The following is a 26,164-nucleotide window of genomic DNA, read 5'->3' as shown; positions in this document are numbered from 1 at the left end:
CCGTTGGAGTGTATACATATGATGGGGACCGGCTGTGACACAGCAGTCAAACACAGTCAAAAAATGTGACTAATCATACAGTGTATCCAGTGTGTCGTTTACCACTTTGTGAGTGGATGCTGTTCTAAAGAGCGCAATTCCCATTTATCTGTAAGCAGCGCACGTGAGCGAATCTAATAGCAGGACTGTGTTACTACGATTGTACAGAGCAACTCTGTCAATACGCAGGTGTTTCAATCAGTAGGGCCATGGTAAACAGAGCGATTCGGAGTGATGTATCGTGTCTATTACATAAATAATGAGTCTTTGATATAATTGCTTCAGAGAAATATGAAAGTAAGCCTATCAGAAAAGTAACGCGAGACATGTAGCACGGGTCATTTCTTGCAGAATCTCTTACATCTGAGCCCGTCAATTGCACAGCGTCCCTTTGGCGCAGAGGATAGCGCGTTGAACTTCTAATCCAAAGGTCGTGGGTTCGATCCCCACAAGGGACGGGCAATTTTTAAAAATATGTGCCAATCACGAGCTGGGTATTGACATGTGGGTAACCACAAGTGTCTTCAAAAAGTGAAAATTGTTGTGACCTCAGTTCTATGCTTAAATATGTTAACCTTACACATACAAGCAAAAATCTCGTAGATCTGTTATCCATGACGCTGTTATGTGTAAATGCTGTAAAAACGGAACCATATCCTCACGTGCCTGTTCACGCAAATTTTCTTTCAATACCCAATTTTTACCTACAGATAGAAATATAGCAATAGAACGCACATTTTGTACAGAAACAAATACAATGAAGAGTGAAATAATTTTGTATTACTTCACGAGTCAATGTATGTAATCCCAGTCATGATCTTTAGTTCTTCCAGCCCAAGATGAGAGGTTTCAGTTTTCTCGGCCACAAGTGAGAAAAGTAGGCTGTTTCACAACAAGATATAGTACTATGGTTCCTTAACTGTTCCCATTAAACAATGGCACTCTGTATCTATTGAAACGGCGGCAATATTCGCTTCAGCACAGGGGGCTTTTGCTGGAGACTGTCAGGAGGGGACTTGCTGGATACATGAAGGGAGAAGGCCAGACAGAGACGTCTGACGCTCCGCTGACGCTTGCAGAAAACTACATTAAGTATGATTCCCGCCTATAACTGACGGCGAGAGAGTTGCATCATCTGTCCACGTCTCATCGAAACACACTGTCACCAAGCAATGGCTGACGCTTCGAGGACGGCATGACATTGCCAGGGAGGTGATGCAGCTAACGTTCCTGGCAAATGTGCTAACAGGGCACACACTTCCGTTGGAGTGTATACATATGATGGGGACCGGCTGTGACACAGCAGTCAACCAAAGTCAAAAAATGTGACTAATCATACAGTGTTTTCAGTGTGTCGTTTACCACTTTGTGAGTGGATGCTGTTCTAAAGAGCGTAATTCCCATTTATCTGTAAGCAGCGCACGTGAGCGAATCTAATAGCAGGACTGTGTTACTACGATTGTACAGAGCAACTCTGTCAATACGCAGGTGTTTCAATCAGTAGGGCCATGGTAAACAGAGCGATTCGGAGTGATGTATCGTGTCTGTTACATAAATAATGAGTCTTTGATGTAATTGCTTCAGAGAAATATGAAAGTAAGCCTATCAGAAACGTAACGCGAGACATGTAGCACGGGTCATTTCTTGCAGAATCTCTTACATCTGAGCCCATCAATTGCACAGCGTACCTTTGGCGCAGAGGATAGCGCGTTGGACTTCTAATCCAAAGGGCGTGGGTTCGATCCCCACAAGGGACGGGCAGTTTTTAAAAATATGTGCCAATTGCGAGATGGGTATTGATATATGGGTAACCACAAGCGTCTTCAAAAGGTGAAAATTGTTGTGACCTCAGTTCTATGCTTAAATATGTTAACCTTACACATACAAGCAAAATTCTCGTAGATCTGTTATCCATGACGCTGTTATGTGTAAATGCTGTAAAAACGGAACCATATCTTCACGTGCCTGTTCACGCAAATTTTCTTTCAATACCCAATTTTTACCTACAGATAGAAATATAGCAATAGAACGCACATTTTGTACAGAAACAAATACAATGAAGAGTGAAATAATTTTGTATTACTTCACGAGACAATGTATGTAATCCCAGTCATGATCTTTAATTCTTCCAGCCCAAGCTGAGAGGTTTCAGTTTTCTCGGCCACAAGTGAGAAAAGTAGACTGTTTCACAACAAGATATAGTACTATGGTTCCTTAACTGTTCCCATTAAACAATGGCACTCTGTATCTATTGAAGCGGCGGCAATATTCGCTTCAGCACAGGGGGCCTTTGCTGGAGACTGTCAGGAGGGGACTTGCTGGAAACATGAAGGGAGAAGACCAGACAGAGACGACTTACGCTCCGCTGACGCTCGCAGAAAACTACACTCCTGGAAATGGAAAAAAGAACACATTGACACCGGTGTGTCAGACCCACCATACTTGCTCCGGACACTGCGAGAGGGCTGTACAAGCAATGATCACACGCACGGCACAGCGGACACACCAGGAACCGCGGTGTTGGCCGTCGAATGGCGCTAGCTGCGCAGCATTTGTGCACCGCCGCCGTCAGTGTCAGCCATTTGGCCGTGGCATACGGAGCTTCATCGCAGTCTTTAACACTGGTAGCATGCCGCGACAGTGTGGACGTGAACCGTATGTGCAGTTGACGGACTTTGAGCGAGGGCGTATAGTGGGCATGCGGGAGGCCGGGTGGACGTACCACCGAATTGCTCAACACGTGGGGCGTGAGGTCTCCACAGTACATCGATGTTGTCGCCAGTGGTCGACGGAAGGTGCACGTACCCGTCGACCTGGGACCGGACTGCAGCGACGCACGGATGCACGCCAAGACCGTAGGATCCTACGCAGTGCAGTAGGGGACCGCACCGCCACTTCCCAGCAAATTAGGGACACTGTTGCTCCTGGGGTATCGGCGAGGACCATTCGCAACCGTCTCCATGAAGCTGGGCTACGGTCCCGCACACCGTTAGGCCGTCTTCCGCTCACGCCCCAACATCGTGCAACCCGCCTCCAGTGGTGTCGCGACAGGCGTGAGTGGAGGGACGAATGGAGACGTGTCGTCTTCAGCGATGAGAGTCGCTTCTGCCTCGGTGCCAATGATGGTCGTATGCGTGTTTGGCGCCGTGCAGGTGAGCGCCACAATCAGGACTGCATACGACCGAGGCACACAGGGCCAACACCCGGCATCATGGTGTGGGGAGCGATCTCCTACACTGGCCGTACACCACTGGTGATCGTCGAGGGGACACTGAATAGTGCACGGTACATCCAAACCGTCATCGAACCCATCGTTCTACCATTCCTAGACCGGCAAGGGAACTTGTTGTTCCAACAGGACGATGTACGTCCGCATGTATCCCGTGCCACCCAACGTGCTCTAGAAGGTGTAAGTCAACTACCCTGGCCAGCAAGATCTCCGGATCTGTCCCCCATTGAGCATGTTTGGGACTGGATGAAGCGTCGTCTCACGCGGTCTGCACGTCCAGCACGAACGCTGGTCCAACTGAGGCGCCAGGTGGAAATGGCATGGCAAGCCGTTCCACAGGACTACATCCAGCATCTCTACGATCGTCTCCATGGGAGAATAGCAGCCTGCATTGCTGCGAAAGGTGGATATACACTGTACTAGTGCCGACATTGTGCATGCTCTGTTGCCTGTGTCTATGTGCCTGTGGTTCTGTCAGTGTGATCATGTGATGTATCTGACCCCAGGAATGTGTCGATAAAGTTTCCCCTTCCTGGGACAATGAATTCACGGTGTTCTTATTTCAATTTCCAGGAGTGTACATTAAGTATGATTCCCGCCTATAACTGACGGCGAGAGAGATGCATCATCTGTCCACGTCTCATCGAAACACACTGTCACCAAGCAATGGCTGACGCTTCGAGGACGGCATGACATTGCCAGGGAGGTGATGCAGCTAACGTTCCTGGCAAATGTGCTAAAAGGGCACACACGTCCGTTGGAGTGTATACATATGATGGGGACCGGCTGTGACACAGCAGTCAACCAAAGTCAAAAAATGTGACTAATCATACAGTGTTTCCAGTGTGTCGTTTACCACTTTGTGAGTGGATGCTGTTCTAAAGAGCCTAATTCCCATTTATCTGTAAGCAGCGCACGTGAGCGAATCTAATAGCAGGACTGTGTTACTACGATTGTACAGAGCAACTCTGTCAATACGCAGGTGTTTCAATCAGTAGGGCCATGGTAAACAGAGCGATTCGGAGTGATGTATCGTGTCTGTTACATAAATAATGAGTCTTTGATGTAATTGCTTCAGAGAAATATGAAAGTAAGCCTATCAGAAAAGTAACGCGAGACATGTAGCACGGGTCATTTCTTGCAGAATCTCTTACATCTGAGCCCGTCAATTGCACAGCGTCCCTTTGGCGCACAGTTCCGCTTGCGGCGCCGTGCGGGTCGCACGTGTTGTGCCTTCGCTCCGCAATAGCGTGTGCAAGCCGTGACTACTTTGTTTGTTTACGTTGTTTGCTAGATTTGCTGTCTTGTGCTTCCGTCACTTCACTTCGCCTTTAGTGTTTTGTGTCGTTTTGTGTTAGCGGTCTCGATTGTTTACTAAGTGGATATGTTGTCCAGGTTGTTCCCAAGGAAATGTACTCTGTGTTTCGAATTTGACAAGTCTACACGTCATGTTTAACCGAGTTCCATGGAAGTTCACTATTTCATAGTGGATGTCATTGGTATTACGTCTGACCAGGTTCATACTGCCTATTACGACTCCGATCTCTACTGTTTCTTCGTCAAGTTGTTAAACCCTGTGTTACTGGAGAGGATTCTGTTAAAACATGGTAGCAGAGCTGAGTTCCGTCATCGTGACGCCTCGGTGAGTACTGTTCTCATATCCAATGCTGATGTAGAATACAAAAATGTCCGTGTGTACAACCTGCCGCCGGAAGTTGAAAACTGTTATTTACGTGAGATTTTGACGAAGTATGGGGAGGTCAAGCAAATCCGTAACGAACGTTGGTCTAGTCAACATCGGTTACAGTGTTTTAGTGGCGTCCGGTCAGTCGAGATGCACGTCAAGCAAGATATCCCTTCCCATCTTATTGTTTGTGGGTATAAAGAGCATGTCACGTACAGTGGGCAACCAGGCACATGCTTTATTTGTAATGAAACTGGCCACTTGCGTACGAACTGCCCTAAACGTGTATTTGTTCTCAAAAGTACTTTGGAACAGCGTAAGAAATTGACATTGGCCGATCTTGTTAGGGAGGCACCAATCACGGACATCGAACGCCCTAGTGATAGTGAAATATTGCCCCGGAGCCTGGTTTGCCTGTTGCCGACTTTCCACCCTTTCCTTCAAAACCGGTTACAGATACGCCTGCTTCCAAATCTGACGTGCAGCTGCTGAGCCACAAACGGCGAAGAACGTGTGATGACGATAGTCCGGACGAGGATCTCCAGGAATTAGAACACGACGTCCCAAAAGAGATGCCGGTTACGGTTACTGACTCAAGTTTTTCTGAACAGTCGCACGCAGCTGTCGACGCTGCGGCTATTGACGTCATTCCGAGTGACGTACAGGCAGCTTTGGCACCACAACAGCCGAGCACGCCGCCTGAAGTCGCGACGTCACCACAGGCCGAATCACAACAAGCGCGTGCTTCCGATAAGCATAACGAGGAAGGCGGTACTTGTGTACAAACTGAAGGAAGTCACAGTCCGTCTACAAACAAACACGAAGTTCGTGCTAGTGACAACAAACAAACTTGTCCACCTTCTGAGTCAGTTCTTTCTGCAGATCAGATGGTTGAGGCGTCACTTCACGTTATGGACTGCGAAGTCACTCAGGACCCTCCCACACCTCCGTCTGCCGATGTGTTCCCTAGCAGAGCACGTAGTAGGACCAAAGTTCAACCGAACGTCAACGCAGTGCGGAAGAAAAACAAACCCAACGACACCCAAGTGACTGTTCGTGATCCTCCCAACAATGCAGCCCATTCCGAAGTTTCTATGACATTGTAATGCGACCAGTGTTGTTTAGTGACCCTTTACGTACCTCACTGTAATAATGGCACAAGCGTACAAATTCGTCTCCCTGAACATAAATAAGATTCGATCTGATCTCAAATTTGCGGCCCTACAGCAGTTTCTATACGAATCTGACGCTGATATTGTGTTGTTGCAGGAAGTTACTGTTTTAAATCTCTTCATCTCTGGTTTTAAAACCATATCAAATGTTGCTCCTAAGGAAAGTACAGGTACCGCACTTTTACTACGGGAAGGTATTCCAGTTGGGGAGATCGAGTTTTTAGATTCCGGTCGAGGAGAGAGCTGTAAAATTTTTGATGTAACCCTTGTTAACTTATATGCCCCGTCAGGCAACACCAACAAATTCGAACGGTCACGTTTTTATAAGGAGGTTGTTACGTATCTGTTGAGGAGAAGTCCTCAAAACCTGATAATAGGAGGTGACTTCAACTGTGTTCTACGTCAAAACGATCAGTCCCCTAATTTTAACTACTGTAAAGAACTGCACGAGCTCGTTAAGAATATTAAGCTGAAAGATGCTTGGGAACTGAAGTATCCTACTTTAGTTAAATTCACTTTTTTCACCGTTAATTCATGCAGCCGTCTGGATAGAATTTATCTATCGGACTGTATCAGTGACAGACTCCTAGCGGTTGACGTAATCCCGGCTAGTTTTACCGACCATTGCGCTGTTACGGCAACAGTTCACTTAAATCGACAGCCTACCAAATTATTTCGTTCCCCGTGGATGTTAAACATATCGCATCTGGCGGACGCTGAATTATTTGACGTTATCAGGCATGTGTGGGAAACTTGTTTGCGTTCCATCACTTTTTATCCGACTAAAGCGATGTGGTGGACCACTGTTGCGAAACCAAAGCTTCGAAAAAGTCTCATTTATTACAGTGCTCAGAAAGCACGCGCCTGCAAGAAAACCTTTGAGTTTTACTACACTGTGCTGCGACAACTGTATGATTCATCCGCTGCGACCAACACTAACTTTCCATCAATTCAACGTGTCAAGGCTAAACTTGTCAGCTTGAAGCGTCAACAATTGGAAGGTCTGAAAGTTAAATCCAAACCTAAATCTGTTTTAGCGGACGAAATAACATCTATGTACCATTTATTCAAGCATTTATCACGCCGCCGCCGGGCTTTCATTGATGTTTTGGAAAGAGATAATGGGGAATTACTCTCTACTCAAAAGCGGCCATTATTAGTGAAATTCACCAACATTTCCAACGACTGTATTCCAGTGAGATTGTCAATGAACCTGCTGTCAGTGCAGTGGTCAATGTTTTTGATAGGGCGATTACTCCTGCTGACAATGTCGACTTTTTATCGGATTTCACTCCCGAGGAAGTTTTAGCCTTGATCTCCAAGTCGCCTTCCTTTAAATCGCCTGGTCCTGATGGTTTGCCCAAGGAATTTTATATCAAATTCTGGAATGTCCTTGGTGGTACTTTTACTGAAATTGTTAATGAAGTCATGAGTGGTGGTCCTCTTCCTGCCGAGTTCAAGGTGGGTAGAATTGTTTTAGTCCCGAAGAGAACTGGTCACAAGCGAGTTGATAATCTCCGTCCAATCACATTATTGAACTTTGATCATAAAACGATTGCTCGAGCGATTAATAGCAGAATGACCCCCATCCTTGGGAAAGTTATTCATTCACATCAGTCTTGTCTTCCAGGGAGGTCCATTAGGACTCCGGTTGCGGAGTACAGAGACGTTATTTCAGTAGCGGCCGTAACCAACATCAAATGTGCTTTCCTTTTTCTTGACTTTTGCAAAGCTTTTGACCGCGTTAGTCATCACTATTTAGAACGCATCCTGCAACGAATTGGACTCGAAGAACGAGCTGTGGCAGTCATTCGGCATATGATAACAGGCATTACTGCTAGGATCACCGTTAACGGTCAGCTGACACAAGCTGTTGGTATACGACGAGGTGTACCGCAAGGCAGTCCGTTGTCGATGTCGCTCTTTGTTTTGTCGCTCGAGCCATTTCTGAAGAGATTGTGTATCACATTAACTGGCCTTTCTGTCTTAGGGAGCAATCTTACAGTGAGGGCTTACGCCGATGATGTTGCTGTTATCCTACGTCATGAGTCTGAAGTGGCCCAATTGCGGGCTGAGATTGATACTTACAGCACTGCTTCTGGAGCAAAACTCAGTGAGGGTAAATGTAAGGTTCTTAGCTTGCGGGGCTTCGAATCTCTTGCTGTACCGTGGGCACAGATCGTCGAACAACATGTTGCTCTGGGAATCATCATCGATAGGTGTCCCTTACGTATGGCAGCTAAAAACTGGAAACTTACTGCCAATCGAATACAGGGAGCTATAGTGGAAAACACCTGGCGATCGACAAATATCCTCCAGAAGATCAGGATTTTGAATACATACATACTCTGTAAAGCTTATTATGTCGCTCAGGTGTTCCCTCTTCCCAAAATGCAAGCCCATAAGATCATGCGTTTGTCCAGCAGGTTTGTGTGGCTCGGTCATATTTTTAAGTTAACCTATACCACACTGTCTAAGTCAGTGCAAGCTGGGGGCCTGCAACTCAATGATATCCGTCGAAAGGCGACAGCACTCTATATAAAACGAACAACTGTGATAATTACCACGATGCCCCATACTATCACATCGAAGCTGTTTCGCATTGTTCGCCCTAAATGTATGACACCGCCAATTGACATCGGGAAACTCAACTTTCAATTGCAACATGTCGGTGTTTATTACCTCGAAATGAGTTACTTAGGTGACAGTGTTTTCACAAGCCCTTGTCTCACGACAGTGTTCTTAATTGCTCAGTGGCAGAAGTACGAAGCTCCAAATACAATTGAAATGCACTACCCAAGAATCGTCTGGACGGCAGTGTGGACCAATATTACTCTCAAAATTCATTCCTCCGATGTGCTTTCCGCCTGGTATAAAGTTGTCCACAATCTTATTCGAACCAACGAACAACTCAACCGCATTGGCTTAAGTGCTACAGACAACTGCCTCAAATGTGGATTAGTAGACACTCTGAGGCACAGGCTTACTTGCTGCGGGCATCAGTTCAACTGGCATTGGGTGCTCAAACGATTGGCGCTGCTCACACGTAGCACTGAAAGTCTTTATACAACTGATATCCTCCTGTGGCCTGATGCACGGTATTACCCCAAAACGAAAAACAATACTGTTATGTGGATGCTGGGACATTTTGTGAGTTACGTCATAACTAAACACGGAGAAGACAATATTACTGCCTTTACTGCTTATATGGAAACGGCATATTGGCGAAGAAACCAGTTCCCGCACATTAAGAGGGATTTTGGGAATATGTTAACAATACTGTTTGAGAAACAGGGAATTGGGTGATTCTAAAGTAAATCTGCGATTACTGTCAACATTTCCACGGTGAAGTTCCTAAGTACAAGTCAACACTGAATACTACTTTCGTTATCATTTCGCCTATGGCGCTTGAGGAACCTGAAGTTTTCTTTTCTTTCTTATTCCTCATTATTTGATTTTTGAGGGAAGAGACATTTTTTCTTTCTTCTTGGTTTTGAGAAAGATTTCTATTTTTCGTTGCACTTATATTACAAAGAAGACGAAGCAATGAACTCCTTTTAATGCGGAAGAAATAAAATTCTTTTTGTGTACTGTTGTACGACGCCAGTGAATCTGGAGACTTTGATTTCTTTTGACTATAGCTGAAGAAGCTCGCCAAGGAAGGCATTCATGGAGAGCGCAATGAGGGCTGTAAGGGGAGAAGGGAGGCCCTAAAAATTTTTTAAAAAAAATGGCGCAGAGGATAGCGCCTTGGACTTCTAATCCAAAGGTCGTGGGTTCGATCCCCACAAGGGACGGGCAATTTTTAAAAATATATGCCAATCACGAGATGGGTATTGACATATGGGTAACCACAAGCGTCTTCAAAAGGTGAAAATTGTTGTGACCTCAGTTCTATGCTTAAATATGTTAACCTTACACATACAAGCAAAATTCTCGTACATCTGTTATCCATGACGCTGTTATGTGTGAATGCTGTAAAAGCGGAACCATATCTTCAAGTGCCTGTTCACGCAAATTTTCTTTCAATACCCAATTTTTACCTACAGATAGAAATATAGCAATAGAACACACATTTTGTACAGAAACAAATACAATGAAGAGTGAAATAATTTTGTATTACTTCACGAGTCAATGTATGTAATCCCAGTCATGATCTTTAATTCTTCCAGGCCAAGCTGAGAGGGTTTCAGTTTTCTCGGCCACAAGTGAGAAAAGTAGACTGTTTCACAACAAGATATTGTACTATGGTTCCTTAACTGTTCCCATTAAACAAAGGCACTCTGTATCTATAGAACGCTTGCAGAAAACTACATTAAGTATGATTCCCGCCTATAACTGACGGCGAGAGAGATGCATCATCTGTCCACGTCTCATCGAAACACACTGTCACCAAGCAATGGCTGACGCTTCGAGGACGGCATGAAATTGCCAGGGAGGTGATGCAGCTAACGTTCCTCGTAAATGTGCTAACAGGGCACACACGTCCGTTGGAGTGTATACATATGATGGGGACCGGCTGTGACACAGCAGTCAACCAAAGTCACAAATTTGTGACTAATCATACAGTGTTTCCAGTGTGTCGTTTACCACTTTGTGAGTGGATGCTGTTCTAAAGAGCGTAATTCCCATTTATCTGTAAGCAGCGCACGTGAGCGAATCTAATAGCAGGACTGTGTTACTACGATTGTACAGAGCAACTCTGTCAATACGCAGGTGTTTCAATCAGTAGGGCCATGGTAATCAGAGCGATTCGGAGCGATGTATCGTGTCTGTTACATAAATAATGAGTCTTTGATGTAATTGCTTCAGAGAAATATGAAAGTGAGCCTATCAGAAAAGTAACGCGAGACATGTAGCACGGGTCATGTCTTGCAGAATCTCTTACACCTGAGCCCGTCACTTGCACGGCGTCCCTTTGGCGCAGAGGATAGCGCGTTGGACTTCTAATCCAGTCAGCCGGCAGCGGCCGTAGCGGTCGGACGCAGGTTGTTTTCGCTCTCGCCTGTGGCGGTCGCGTGCTGTTTGGTAAGTGTGCGCTTTGTTGCGTTGTTGTAGTGTGGAGTGATGATTTGCAATCGATTATAATGGATCAACTTATACGGAAAGACACATTGAAATTGAGTTTTGACCCGTACTATCCCCGACCGAAGTCCTTTGAAGTTAAGTTATTTATTAGAGACGTTATGAAAATCACTATTGATGATATGGTTGGCATTCACCTTTCTATCGTCAGCAGTACGGTCTACTTCAAATTGTTGAGACCCGAGGAATGCGAGCAGGTCATTCAATCTTGTGGAGGAGTTTTAAAGTTCAACCATTCTGACGGCAATGCTGGTGAAGTCAGAGTTTCGCTTGCCGGTCTTGGAGTGAGATCTGTTCGAATATTTGAATTACCCTTTGAAATATCCGCTGACCAAATTAATGCCAAGTTGAGGGAATATGGAACGGTCATCAGCAATACGGCAGAAAAGTGGTCGAACATGCACATTTTCCCGGTGTTAAACGGTGTCCGGCAGGTGAAGATTGATATGTTGAAGCACATTCCGTCCTACGTCACTGTGTGTGGCTACAGAGCCATTGTGATTTATGATGGGCAGCCGAGAACCTGTGCGGGCTGTGGTTCCACCGAACATATCCGTGCTCAATGTGTCCAACGGCGTGTGGCGCAAATACCGGCCGGTGAGCGTGAGCAGCAGGGCCCGACGTCTACGTTGCCTATATCATACGTCGCCGCCGCCCGGGCTAACGTTACCTCGGACCCTAGTTTCGATGTTTCGCTAGAGAGTCTGCGCGAAGTGCAGGAAGGCGTCACGCCGGTGGATACGAACGACGTACCAACTGTTCCTTCTTCACACACCTCGAAGGGGGGCAATACTCACTCGGAGCAGGGGCACCAACCGGACCCCGAAAGTATTCCGGCGGGCGTTCCGGTTCGAGACGACAAGTCCGACGTGGACCGGGTGGAGTCGAACGAGCTGGCTGGCCACCAGCCCCCGCGGTCTCCCAAATCACAGAAGAATCGCCGGCTAGCACATCAAGTGGCAGAAGCAAAGACGCCAATATTGCGTGAAAAAGCGAACCACGTACGACAGAAACTGACTGAAGTGACTGAACCACCGTCGTCGGCAACCAGCAAAACGACAAAAAAATCCCGGACGGACGAATCGGACACTGATCACGGACGATTACCCTCAGGAGACCCTGCGATAACAGATACCATGGATCCGAACCCTGTGTCTGACGTATCCAAGCTATCGGATTGCGGTATGCAAGCGGACAGGTTCGTGTGTGATTGGTTGGATGACGTGGAAGAGGGCGGTCGGGAAGACGATTTCGTAAAGGATCGGCGACGTATAGATAGTCCGTTATCAGAAGCTCAAGCTGATGTGTCCCACCAGCAACAAACGGCTACCGCCGGCGTCGGCGCAGTGGCTGATGACGTAGACTTCTTTTAGATGATGTTCGCCATTAACATCCATACTCGGCTTATTGTCACCTAGATCTCTGTTCTCACGCCGTCCTTGCAAGCTTACCGAATTGCGACATTGAACATCAATAAGATCAGTAGCCCACTAAACTTACAAAATCTTCCAGATTTTCTCTATGCCACCGATATTGATCTCATCATGCTGCAGGAAGTGACCAATATTAACCTTGACCGTATCACGGGCTACAATGCCGTCGTTAATCCTGGACATGGCACTGATCCAGGGACCGCGATCATGGCTAAGGAAGGGATAGTGATGTCACATGTCGAGCGCCTGGCGTCTGGCAGAGGTATAGCGATCACTATCAATACTACTACATTCATCAATCTCTACGCCCCAGCCGGCTCTGGGAGACGACGACAGAGAGCAGAGTTTTTTAAAGATGACATTGTGCCACTTTTTACACCACCTTCAGAACAACTTATATTCGCTGGTGACTTTAACTGTGTCCTCTGTCCCAAAGACCAGACGCCGAACTTCAATCCGTCCGCCGAGCTTCGCACTCTCATTGAGGAGTTGAATTTAATAGACACGTGGGAGCTTAGACACGGTGACAGGCCCGGATTCACCTTCGTTACTGGCCACTCAGCTAGCCACATCGATAGAATCTACGCATTATCAACTATGAGGGAACATGTTTTGCAGGCAGAGCTATGGCCGACTGTCTTCACAGATCATGTGGCATATATATGTACCGTCAATTTAGCCAAACAAGGGACGTACAGGGCAAGGGGACCCTGGAAACTAAATGTAGCGTGTTTACCAGAACCCGGGTGTCACACAGTTTTCCGCAATACGTGGGCAGAATGCGAACGAAAGTTTCCCGCGTACGATTCTGCCATTACGTGGTGGGTAAAATGTGCGAAGCCCGCCTTAACAAAAGCGATGAAGAATTATTGGTTCAAATGGCTCTGAGCACTATGGGACTCAACTGCTGAGGTCATTAGTCCCCTAGAACTTAGAACTAGCTAAACCTAACTAACCTAAGGACATCACAAACATCCATGCCCGAGGCAGGATTCGAACCTGCGATCGTAGCGGTCTTGCGGTTCCAGACTGCAGCGCCTTTAACCGCACGGCCACTCCGGCCGGCGAAGAATTATTCCCGAGATCGATGCGCCTGGCAGAAGCAAACCCTGGAATTTTACTTTCAGTGTTTAAGAGATTTATATCGAGAATATGCAATAGTAATAGCAAACCGTATGCATATTAAAAGAATACAGGCTACGATTCTAACCCTCAAACGGAAGCAATTGGAAGGCTGTAAAGTCAGGACACGTCTGCAAAACGCTGTACAGGACGAAACGACATCAATGTATCATGTTATTCGCGAACAGAAAAGGGGGCGCAGAAAGATATTGACAGAACTGCACACTGCAAATGGTCGACTCATAAACCACCAGCGCGACATACGAGACGAGATTTACAAACATTTCACAGCACAGTTCACGGAACACCCAGTGGATATGGCGGCGCAGCAAGCCCTTTTGGCACGCCGTTTCGCGACATTGAGCACGGCAGAAGCAGACGGCCTCGCTGCAGTCATAACTGAAGATGAAGTAGAGGACGCCATTCGAGGGAGCCCACAGAATAAATCGCCTGGCCCCGACGGATTACCGGCTGAGTTTTATCGAACCTTTCGTCACCATTTAGTTCCAAAGCTGACCTTGGTCTGTAATGATATCTTAAAGGCTGGAAGTGATATCTTAAGGGAATTCTGTGAAGGCATAGTGGTATTGGTACCCAAAACCCCAGCGGGAAAGACAGTCGACAATCTCCGACTGCTTACATTACTTAATACCGATTATACGATATTCGCGCGGGTCATGATGCAGCGATTCAGTACGGTACTTAGTACTGTCACGGGGGCCTGCCAGACGAGCGTTGGGAACTCTAGAAACATACAGCAGACGTTAAGTGCATATAGAGATATCATAGCTACAGCCGCCGCTTGCGACATGCGATGCGCTCTAGTCTCGTTAGATTTTGAGAAAGCATTCGATAAAATCAGTCACTCATATCTTCTGTGCGCGATGGCAGCAATGAATTTTCCACGGAAAGTTATTGACACTGTTACACTCCTGCTGCGAAACGGTACGTCCAAGATCTGTCTCAACGGACAACTCAGTAAACCTATTAACATCGCTCGGTCGGTACGACAAGGTTGCCCGATGTCAATGGCCTTGTTTGCAGTTGCTCTTGAACCCTTACTGTTCTCCCTGGCGCAAGACCTTCCGGGAATACGCATACATGGCCAGAAGATCGTATGCCAGGCATTTGCGGATGACGTCAGTTTCGTGGCGACGAAAGATGAAGATTTGGAACGCACGTTTCAGCTGATATCCAGTTATGCAGCCGCATCAGGAGCGAAAGTCAACTGTAAAAAGTCTGGCATTATGGAACTTGGTAGAGGACTCGAACTTGGCAATAGCCAATCACTAAAAAGAATGACAACATTTAAATGTCTCGGCATTGATACACGAGCACCATCCGCTGCACGTCTGCTCTTAATTATCGAAAATTATTGGCACAAATTCGGGCCGGCATACGGCAACATCATTTGCGAAATTTCAACGCCATACAAAGAGTGCTTTTAGTCAATACTTACATTGCTTCTAAAGTGAATTATGTCGCACAAATCCTACCAATACCAAAGGTCATAGCACAACGAATGCTTGCAGCGCTCGGACACTTTGTCAGTAGGGGACACATTTTCAAAGTCCCATTTGCAACCTTGACGCTCCCCTTGGGAAAGGGCGGCCTAAATGTGACTGATGTTTACCACAAAGCGAAAGCATTATATATCAGCAACATGTACAAACAATGGCAACGATCACCAAATTCCTTAACGGCCCACCTTCTCAATGAAATTGCACCTGCCAGCATGACGCCTCCGGTAAACGTAAGTAACATCCCGACTGCATTTTGCCACTTTAGTACTTTTTTCCTCAAATACAGCTATATTCAAAGCAACATACCTGAGAATGATCAGTAAGCCGCGCAACAGAATAGAAGTGAAGTATAGAGACTGCAACTGGGCCAAGATCTGGGAAAACATTCATGACGCACACTTACCATCGCAGGTGCGGTCTACATGGTACATGGCGGTCAATAGGATCATACCGACAACTTCAAAACTACACATGATCCACTTGGCAGACACTCCGAACTGCGCCCGCATCTCGTGGTCGTGCGGTAGCGTTCTCGCTTCCCACGCCCGGGTTCCCGGGTTCGATTCCCGGCGGGGTCAGGGATTTTCTCTGCCTCGTGATGGCTGGGTGTTGTGTGCTGTCCTTAGGTTAGTTAGGTTTAAGTAGTTCTAAGTTCTAGGGGACTGATGACCATAGATGTTAAGTCCCATAGTGCTCAGAGCCATTTGAACCAACTCCGAACTGCGTTCACTGTACTCTCCTAGATACCATCGAACATCGCTTTCTATGCGAAAATGTGATGGACATCTGGCTTCTCTTTGCACGGAAGCTCTCAAGTATGCTGCGTACTGCACCTAGGATGATTACTCCAGCTGGACTCCTCACTCCTGATGCCGTTCCATACCCCCCGGCAAAACGACGAGCAGTCAATTGGCTTCAAGGTCAGACGGTGTATTATATATTATCGGCGCCAGAAAAAAATAAAGAAGACTATTGGCTATACCTAATAACTCAACACCAGAAACTTCAACGAATAGACAAATATAGAGAAAAGTATGCTTTCTTTCTCCTCCGAACGTTGACGTAGAGAGATATTCCTCCAGGGCGCCGTCGCAGTCCGAAAACTCTGAGGGATGGCCCTTTCACGACTATGATAGTCGCAATTAGGATTCGGATTGCGGCGATCGAACGGCCACGAATATGCAACGGACCACCCCGACAGTGGTGACGCTTTAGGGGATGATGCCTCTCCTGTCGAGAGCACTGCGAGGCTGTTCTACGAGATCCCCGTCGAATTTTGTGGATCTAATATTCAAATTATAAATTATTCTTTTCTTGTTTATTTAATTAGTAAGATTCGTTTATTGAAAAGAAGACGTATTTATGTTATGTTTGACCTTCTCCTGTCAGAGGAAGAGAAGAGTTGTTCCTTCTTGCTGTGGAAGACTCCAGCATCACCAAGTTTATTCTCACACATTCAGTCTCCCTCGGAAAGTGATGAGTTTTCTAACATTCCTGCAGAAGATTTCATTTGCTTTATTTTCCACATCACATATATTGGCTTAACCAAATAACCACCTGGATACTGAAGAGAATCCATTTGTTTCACGATTAATTTTTTATTTCAACGGAGATTTTTGCCCATGGCGGAGAAGCCGAGCCGATGAAGCACTTTTGGCGAGCGTGAGGACGAGCTAGAAGGGATGGATGGAGGCCCAAAAAAAAAAAAAAAAAAAAAGAAAAAAAAATCCAAAGGTCGTGGGTTCGATCCCCACAACGGACGGGCAATTTTTAAAAATATGTGCCAATCACGAGATGGGTATTGACATATGGGTAACCACAAGCGTCTTCAAAAGGTGGAAATTGTTGTGACCTCAGTTCTATGCTTAAATACGTTAACCTTACACATACAAGCAAAATTCTCGTAGATCTGTTATCCATGACGCTGTTATGTGTAAATGCTGTAAAAACGGAACCATATCTTCACGTGCCTGTTCACGCAAATTTTCTTTCAATACCCAATTTTTACCTACAGATAGAAATATAGCAATAGAACGCACATTTTGTACAGAAACAAATACAATGAAGAGTGAAATAATTTTGGTTTACTTCACGAGTCAATTTATGTAATCCTAGTCATGATCTTTAATTCTTCCAGCCCAAGCTGAGAGGGTTTCAGTTTTCTCGGCCACAAGTGAGAAAAGTAGACTGTTTCACAACAAGAAATTGTACTATGGTTCCTTAACTGTTCCCATTAAACAATGGCACTCTGTATCTATAGAAACGGCGGCAATATTCGATTCAGCGCAGGGGGCTTTTACTGGAGATTGTCAGGAGGGGACTTGCTGGATACATGAAGGGAGAAGACCAGACAGAGACGTCTGACGCTTGCAGAAAACTACATTAAGTATGATTCCCGCCTACAACTGACGGCGAGAGAGATGCATCATCTGTCCACGTCTCATCGAAACACACTGTCACCAAGCAATGGCTGACGCTTCGAGGACGGCATGAAATTGCCAGGGAGGTGATGCAGCTAACGTTCCTGGTAAATGTGCTAACAGGGCACACACGTCCGTTGGAGTGTATACATATGATGGGGACCGGCTGTGACACAGCAGTCAACCAAAGTCAAAAAATGTGACTAATCATACAGTGTTTCCAGTGTGTCGTTTACCACTTTGTGAGTGGATGCTGTTCTAAAGAGCGCAATTCCCATTTATCTGTAAGCAGCGCACGTGAGCGAATCTAATAGCAGGACTGTGTTACTACGATTGTACAGAGCAACTCTGTCAATACGCAGGTGTTTCAATCAGTAGGGCCATGGTAAACAGTACGATTCGGAGCGAAGTATCGTGTCTGTTACATAAATAATGAGTCTTTGATGTAATTGCTTCAGAGAAATATGAAAGTAAGCCTATCAGAAAAGTAACGCGAGACATGTAGCACGGGTCATGTCTTGCAAAATCTCTTACATCTGAGCTCTACACAGGCACAACGTCCCTTTGGCAGTCTCGCTGCGTCAGCCGTGCTGTGCGGACGTGTGCTGAGTATCGTGCGCCGTTGTCTGCTGTGCTTCGGCGTGGTAAGTCGCAGTGCTTCTTGCATCGTTGCAGAAAGTCTATGCTTATTGAAATTTGAAATATGAATCCGTGATGGCCCACTTGAACAGACAACATACTTCGAAATTCTCGTTTGATCGTAATTACGCCCGACCTAAACTACACGAAATCGAAAATTGGTTGGAATACGAAGTGAAAGTTGATTCGGAGGATGTGATTGGAATGCATCTTTCGATAGTGAGCAGCGTTGTGTTTGTTAAATTGAGGAATGCTAACTTATGGGACAAAATAGTTGAGTCTTGCGGAGGTATTATGAGGTTTAAACATTGTGATGGAAACGTAGGCGAAGTCACCGTAGCACATGGAGGGTGTGGAATACGAACGATCAGGATATTCGAACTACCATTCGAAGTACCGGCGGAACAAATAAACGCAGTGATAGCGTGGTACCGGAAAGTTGATTCAAATGGTTCAAATGGCTCTGAGTACTATGGGACTTAACAGCTATGATCATCAGTCCCCTAGAACTTAGAACTACTTAAACCTAACTAACCTAAGGACATCACACAACACCCAGTCATCACGAGGCAGAGAAAATCCCTGACTCCGCTGGGACTCGAACCCGGGAACCCGGTCGCGAGAGGCGAGAACGCTACCGCACGACCACGAGCTGCGGACACGGTAAAGTTCTCAGTAATGTTGCCGAACGGTGGTCCCACGCGCGCATATTCCAAGTTCTCAACGGAGCGAGGCAATTAAGGATCGATTTGCACAAACATGTACCGTCATACATCAGCGTCTGTGGATACCGAGGTATCGTTATATACGACGGCCAGCCGAGGAGGTGCGCGGCTTGCAACTCTCCCGGCCACGTCCGCGCAGAGTGTTTACAGCGGCGAGTGGCGCAGCTGCCGGCTGGAGAGGCGTCGAGACCGCCGGCTATGACTGCGCTGCCATCGACTTACGCTACGGCTGCCCGCGGCCCAGTCCTGACCCCAAGCCCTGATGTGAACACGGAGAACCATCCAACCCGAGAAGAAGCTCAGATTGCCACCACTGACACAACAGAAGCTAGACCACCCTAACCTACGGAAATCGTGACAGCGGTAACGGTTTCAACACAACAGACACTGAAAGATATTGGGTTCCACAGCAAATTCTTCGATTCCTCCGCTGTTGAGAATGACATGCAAGAACCATCCCGGAATGAGCAACCTCATAGTGAACCCATTTCTCTATTGACACCATCATCCACCAAGAGCATGGTCGACAATTTGTCTCGAAACACGACCCACTTAGAAGATTTGAAAAATGCTGAGGAAGACAACATCCGACAGCAGCCGGTGAAACCTAAACGGCAAACACGAAAACAGAGCCCTGAAGAGATTCAAGAACTGGAGAAAAAACTCTCACGTACCAAAAAAATTCTTAAAACAGATCGAAGCGGAAAGCAAGGCGTGGTAGACATCGGAAAACCAGACATCCCCAACCCGAATGAGGACGTACAGATGAACCTCGCCCCTCCAATTGAAGAACCAATGGACACTGTTGACCGCTGTGGACCTGATACGGGCACAGCATGGTCTGACGACACTGAATGCGCTTAGTTGGACTACCGAATGACGCAGGCGTATAAAATCACCACGGTCAATGTAAACAGAATAGTTGCGGACGTAAAGTTACAATCTGTGAAGGACTACTTATATGCCGCCTACATTGACATAGCGATGTTACAAGAGGTAGTTACGACAAAATAGCGGATGTGTACGGATATGAGGCGATCTTAAACATAGGCAATGAATGTGGAACGGGAATATTGCTCAAACACGGCATACCATGTACAGCAAAAGCCATACTTGAATCTGGACGAGGCATAACTGCACAAATATATGATCTACTTCTTGTCAATATATATGCTCCCTCTGGATCCAGCGGAAAACGAGCAAGGGGCAATATGTTCCGGGACGAAATTGTCCCATTAATAACGGATCCTCGACTACACACAATTCTGGGGGGAGATTTTAACTGCGTATTGCGTCCAGAAGATCAAGTCATGAACTTCAACTTTTGTGAGGAGCTGTTGATGTTAACTAACGGACTAGATATGATAGATGCTTGGTGCCATCTTCGCCCGCATACCCGAGGATACACTTATGTATCCAGTACTTCGGCAAGCAGACTCGACAGGCTGTAGGTAACGAAAGGTTTTATCCATAATGTAACTGACTGCGAAATTTGGCCTCTTAACTTCTCGGATCACTGCCCAATTCATATAACCGCGCAGCACACTAAACAAAAAACATTCCTGGGAAGAGGCGTATGGCAGCTAAACGTATCACTTTTGGAGGACGCAGTACTGAAACAGGAGATCCATGATATATGGCAGCGTTGTCTTCGGACGCAATCCAGATATCCAACAAGCATCATGTGGAGGCTACAGTCTGCGAAACCGCAGATAAAAAATGCATGACACGATATGGTCGCATGAAAGCGTACTGGCGAAAACGCACCTTGGAGTATCACTTTCTTTGCCTCCGCGAACTATATGATGACCCCATGGGATTAGTAGAAAACAGCTCCAGAATAAAACGCACTAAAGCAAGAATAACGGCATTGGTACGACATTCACTAGAGGGGAAAAAAGTTCGATCGCGTCCTCCGATTGAACTGATGCAGGAGAATACGTCCGTATATCACGTGATACGGGGAGCCAAGAGAGGTAAACAAAAGTTACTCCATACTCTCAGTGATGAACAGGGGAACGAATACGATCAACAAGTTACAGTAAAAAACTACGTGGTGCAATATTATACAGATTTTTACTCCGCGTCGGCGACTGATTCGACGGCAAGTGAGCCGCTTTTATCCTACATTCAATTCACGGTCCATCCGACTGACAATGCCGACCTTGTAGCCAACATAACTGAGGAAGAAGTATGTGCCATAATCAAAGATTCGCCTACAAAGAAATCTGTTGGTTTAGATGGCCTACCCATAGAATTTTATGCTTGTTTTTGGCACATCAGAGGTTCAAATGGCTCTGAGCACTATGGGACTTAACTTCTGAGGTCATCAGTCCCCTAGAACATAGAACTACTTAAACCTGACTAACCTAAGGACATCACACACATCCATGCCCGAGGCAGGATTCGAACCTGCGACCGTAGCGGTCACGCGGTTCCAAACTGAAGCGCTTAGAACCGCACGGCCACACCGGCCGGCCGCACATCATAGGACCGGATTTCACCAAAATATGCAATGAATTATTGGGAGACGTGCAGATGCCATCTCAGCTTACCGAAGGACTGATTGTCCTGATCCCCAAAATACCACGTATCACTACGCTGAAGGATTTTCGACCACTAACTCTGCTCAGTTCCGACTATAAAATCTTCACCCGACTAATAAACTGCAGACTGAAGACGGTACTGCCAAAAGTAATTGGCCCTTATCAAATGAGTGCTGTCCCAGGGAGATCTATGTCTAATACATTATGTGAATATATGGACATAATATATTTGTCGTGGCTATGTAAATGCAATGTTGGTCTCATGTTTTTAGACTTCGATAAGGCTTTTGACCGCATCAAGCACCACTTTCTACTAACTGTAATGCAACGGATAGGATTCAGTGCTCGATCATACGCAAATGTATAGTCGGAACTTCCTCTCGAATCAAAATTAATGGTCAGCTAAGCTCACCAGTCCCGATCAAGCAATCAGTGAGACAAGGCTGCCCCCTTTCTATGGCACTATACGCAATCGCCGTAGAACCGTTACTGTTAAACTTGCATCACAGGTTACAAGGTCTACAGGTGTTAGGTACAAAAACAGTGTGTCACGCTTATGCTGATGACATCAGTGTAGTAGTTACCACGCATTCAGAAATTGAAGTCGTTCAACAAATAATCCACGCTTACGCCACTTCTTCCGGAGCCAAACTCAATTAACACAAATCGAAAAATTTACCTGTCGGACCCCGTATGGAGAACATTCAAAGAACATGGCTACAAAGGACAGAGAAGACGAACCACTTAGGTATGATTCTACTGTCCAACCCAAGAGAGATGACAGTAGCCAACTGGGACCATAAACTGAACATATTCAGGGCTTCTCTCCATGAACACAAAACTAGAACACTCAGTCGGATATAGAGAGCTCTCTTGATTAACAGCTATGCGCTAACCAAAATATATCACATCGCAGCAGTGTTACCAGTACCCAAGGATACAGCGCAAAACCTTTTAGCCGCAGCGTATTGGTTCATATGGAGCGGAAACATCTTTAAAGTCACAATGCCAACCATAGTGTTAACCCGCGCCACTGGTGGTTTGGGCGTAAAGGACATCTAGAACCAATGCGCTGCCATATATATGGACCCATTCCGCAAAATACTGCAAACACCCCATCCGACAATTACGAAAACGTTATTCAAAAGGTTAGCCCCAACGAGCTACAGAACTAAAATGGAATGGTGGGTAACACATGCAAAACCTAAAATACGAACTTTACTAAAACCCTAAGCTTTTGAAAGGAAACAGTGGGAAAGACACATAGTGGAATTCTACTTCCAGCGCCTAAGGGAACTATACGCAGATACCGCCAACGTATCACGTCACACCATGAGAATAGAACGGATCAAGGCCAACATAACCACTCTCAAACGCCAGCAAATAGAGGGAGTTAAAATAAGATCGAGAGACAACAGCGGCATTGAGAATGAAAAAACGGCGCTTTTCCACCTTCTGGCCGAACTCAAAAGAGGACGCCGGCTGCATATACTAATGATTTGACAACCATGCGTCCTATATCGCTCTTAAACGCTGACTACAAGATCTACATCTACATCTACATACATACTCCTCAATCCACCATACGGTGGTTGGCGGAGGGTACCTCGTACCACAACTAGCATCTTCTCTCCCTGTTCCACTCCCAAACAGAACGAGGGAAAAATGACTGATTATATGCCTCTGTACGAGCCCTAATCTCTCTTATCTTATCTTTGTGGTCTTTCCGAGAAAGGTAATTTGGCGGCAGTAAAATTGTACTGCAGTCACGTTCAAATGCTGGTTCTCTAAATTTCCTCAGCAGCGATTCACGAAAAGAACGCCTCCTTTAGAGACTCCCACCCGAGATCCTGAAGCATTTCCGTAACAATCGTGTGATGATCAAACCTACCAGTAACAAATCTAGCAGCCTGCCTCTGAATTGCTTCTATGTCCTCCCTCAATCCGACCTGATAGGGATCCCAAACGCTCGAGCAGTACTCAAGAAAAGGTCGTATTAGTGTTTTATAAGCGGTCTCCTTTACAGATGAACCACATCTTCCCAAAATTCTACCAATGAACCGCAGACGACTATCCGCCTTTCCCACAACTGCCATTACATGCTTGTCCCACTTCATATCGCTCTGCAATGTTACGCCCAAATATTTAACCGACGTGACTGTGTCAAGCGCTACACTACTAATGGAGTATTAAAAAATTACAGGATTCTTTTTCCTATTCATCTGCATTAATTTACATTTCCCTATGGTTACAGTTAGCTGCCATTCTTTACACCAATCACAAATCATGTCCGAGTCATCTTGTACCCTCCTACAGTCACTCAACGACGACACCTTCCCATACACCACAGCATCATCAGCAAACAGCCGCACATTGCTATCCACCCTAACCAACAGATCATTTATGTAGATAGAAAACAACAGCGGACCTACCACACTTCCCTGGGGCACTCCAGATGATACCCTCACATCCGATGAACACTCACCATCGAGGACAACGTACTGGGTTCTATTACTTAAGAAGTCTTCGAGCCACTCACATAGTTGGGAGCCAATCCCATATGCTCGTACCTTAGTTAAGAGTCTGTAGTGGGGCACCGAGTCAAACGCTTTCCGGAAGTCAAGGAATATGACATCCGTCTGATACCCTTCATCCATGGTTCGCAAGATATCACGTGAAAAAAGGGCGAGTTGCTTTCTTTCAGCAACTTCTCTGTCTCAAGGAAATTCATTATATTCGAACTGAGAATATGTTCGAGAATCCTGCAACAAAGCGAAGTTAAGGATATTGGTCTGTAATTTTGAGGATCCGTCCTTCTACCCTTCTTATATACAGGCGTCACCTGCGCTTTTTTCCAGTCACTCGGGATTTTAGGTTGGGCAAGAGATTCGCGATAAATGCAGGCTAAGTAAGGAGCCAATGCAGTAGAGTACTCAAGACAGTTGCTAGGGTATTGCTTCGTCGATTGAACACCATTGCCGGTCGCCTCATCGGTCAATATCAGTCTTGTGCCGTCCCAAGGACAATGCAGCAAGAGCTGGAAGAATACCGGGATGTAACAGCTGTCGCCTCAGCGTCCAACTGCAGAGTGGCCATCATGTCGTTAGACATGGACAAATCGTTTGACAGGGTCCGTCACAACTACCTGCTACGTGTCATGTCGAAAATGGGAATCAAATCTTCTTTCGTCGATATCATCAGGAGATTACACACTCATGCCACTTCAAGAATTCTTGTCAATGGCCAATGCACAGCGAGAATTCCCATCCTAGCGTCGATACGACAAGGCTATCCCCTCTCGATACTGTTGTTCTCGTTATCAATCGAGCCTCTTTTACGATCATTACCTGTCAAGCTCCCTGGAATTGAAATTGGAGGCAACAAATGTTGTCTGCAGATGTTACGCTGATGACCTGGCCGTGTATCTGACTGATCCGACGAATGTTATGAAGATACAGGACGTGATTCAGACATATAGTTCTTGTTCTGGAGCTAAAAATTAATGTCAGTAAAGCTTGCATTTTACAGTTACGCAGTTGAACAAGCGGATATCATCAAACGGCTGGCGATGCGGTTTAGCAAATTCCCTGTCAAGACAGCGACCTGGAATTGGAAAATGAGGCTCAAGAGTCTCCGGGCGGTATTACGAGAGAATTACAACCGTTCTCTATATATGGTACAAAAAATCACGCTCATAAATCTCGCTATACTTCCTAAGGTATGCTACCTCGCAAGTATTTTCCCTTTGCCTTCAACAATAGGGAAACGAATTGAATCTGCTCTAGCGTGGTTCATATGGAGAGGGCGAATCCTTAGGGTAGATTATCAAACCACGACTCTACCCGAAAAGAGAGGTGTTTTAGGTCTCACCAGCGTTAGAGACAAATGCAGAGCTCTGTTGATATCTCGGACGGCAGAGGCCCTAGCAGCAGGTGATGGGAATCTCGCAGCTTAAGTTCTGAATGCAGCGTTTCCTCCAGACAACAAGGTGCCAGTTATGGTCGGCCATATAAATTATACGATGTCGCATATTAAAACATATACAGGGCTATTACAAATGATTGAAGCGATTTCATAAATTCACTGTAGCTCCATTCATTGACATATGGTCACGACACACTACAGATACGTAGAAAAACTCATAAAGTTTAGTTCGGCTGAAGCCGCACTTCAGGTTTCTGCCGCCAGAGCGCTCGAGAGCGCAGTGAGACAAAATGGCGACAGGAGCCGAGAAAGCGTATGTCGTACTTGAAATGCACTCCCATCAGTCAGTCATAACAGTGCAACGACACTTCAGGGCGAAGTTCAGCAAAGATCCACCAACTGCTAACTCCATTCGACGATGGTATGCGCAGTTTAAAGCTTCTGGGTGCCTCTGTAAGGGGAAATCAACGGGTCGGCCTGCAGTGAGCGAAGAAACGGTTGAACGCGTGCGGGCAAGTTTCACGCGTAGCCCGCGGAAGTCGACGAATAAAGCAAGCAGGGAGCTAAGCGTACCACAGCCGACGATTTGGAAAATCTTACGGAAAAGGCTAAAGCAGAAGCCT

At 46.1% G+C, this 26,164-nt stretch overlaps 2 non-coding genes across 2 annotated transcripts; both read left to right on the top strand.

Moving 5' to 3' along the window:
- Positions 1-424: 424 nt before the first annotated feature.
- On the top strand, positions 425-497 carry Trnar-ucu. The gene has a single exon. It is a non-coding gene; the product is annotated as a tRNA-Arg (tRNA).
- A 1,226-nt stretch (positions 498-1,723) lies between these two features.
- On the top strand, positions 1,724-1,796 carry Trnar-ucu. Its single transcript has one exon. It is a non-coding gene; the product is annotated as a tRNA-Arg (tRNA).
- Positions 1,797-26,164: the final 24,368 nt, after the last annotated feature.

This window comes from Schistocerca piceifrons, chromosome 1 (assembly GCF_021461385.2).
Source record: "Schistocerca piceifrons isolate TAMUIC-IGC-003096 chromosome 1, iqSchPice1.1, whole genome shotgun sequence".
Classification (NCBI taxonomy): domain Eukaryota; kingdom Metazoa; phylum Arthropoda; class Insecta; order Orthoptera; family Acrididae; genus Schistocerca; species Schistocerca piceifrons.
This window is presented reverse-complemented; position numbering and strand designations above follow the sequence as displayed.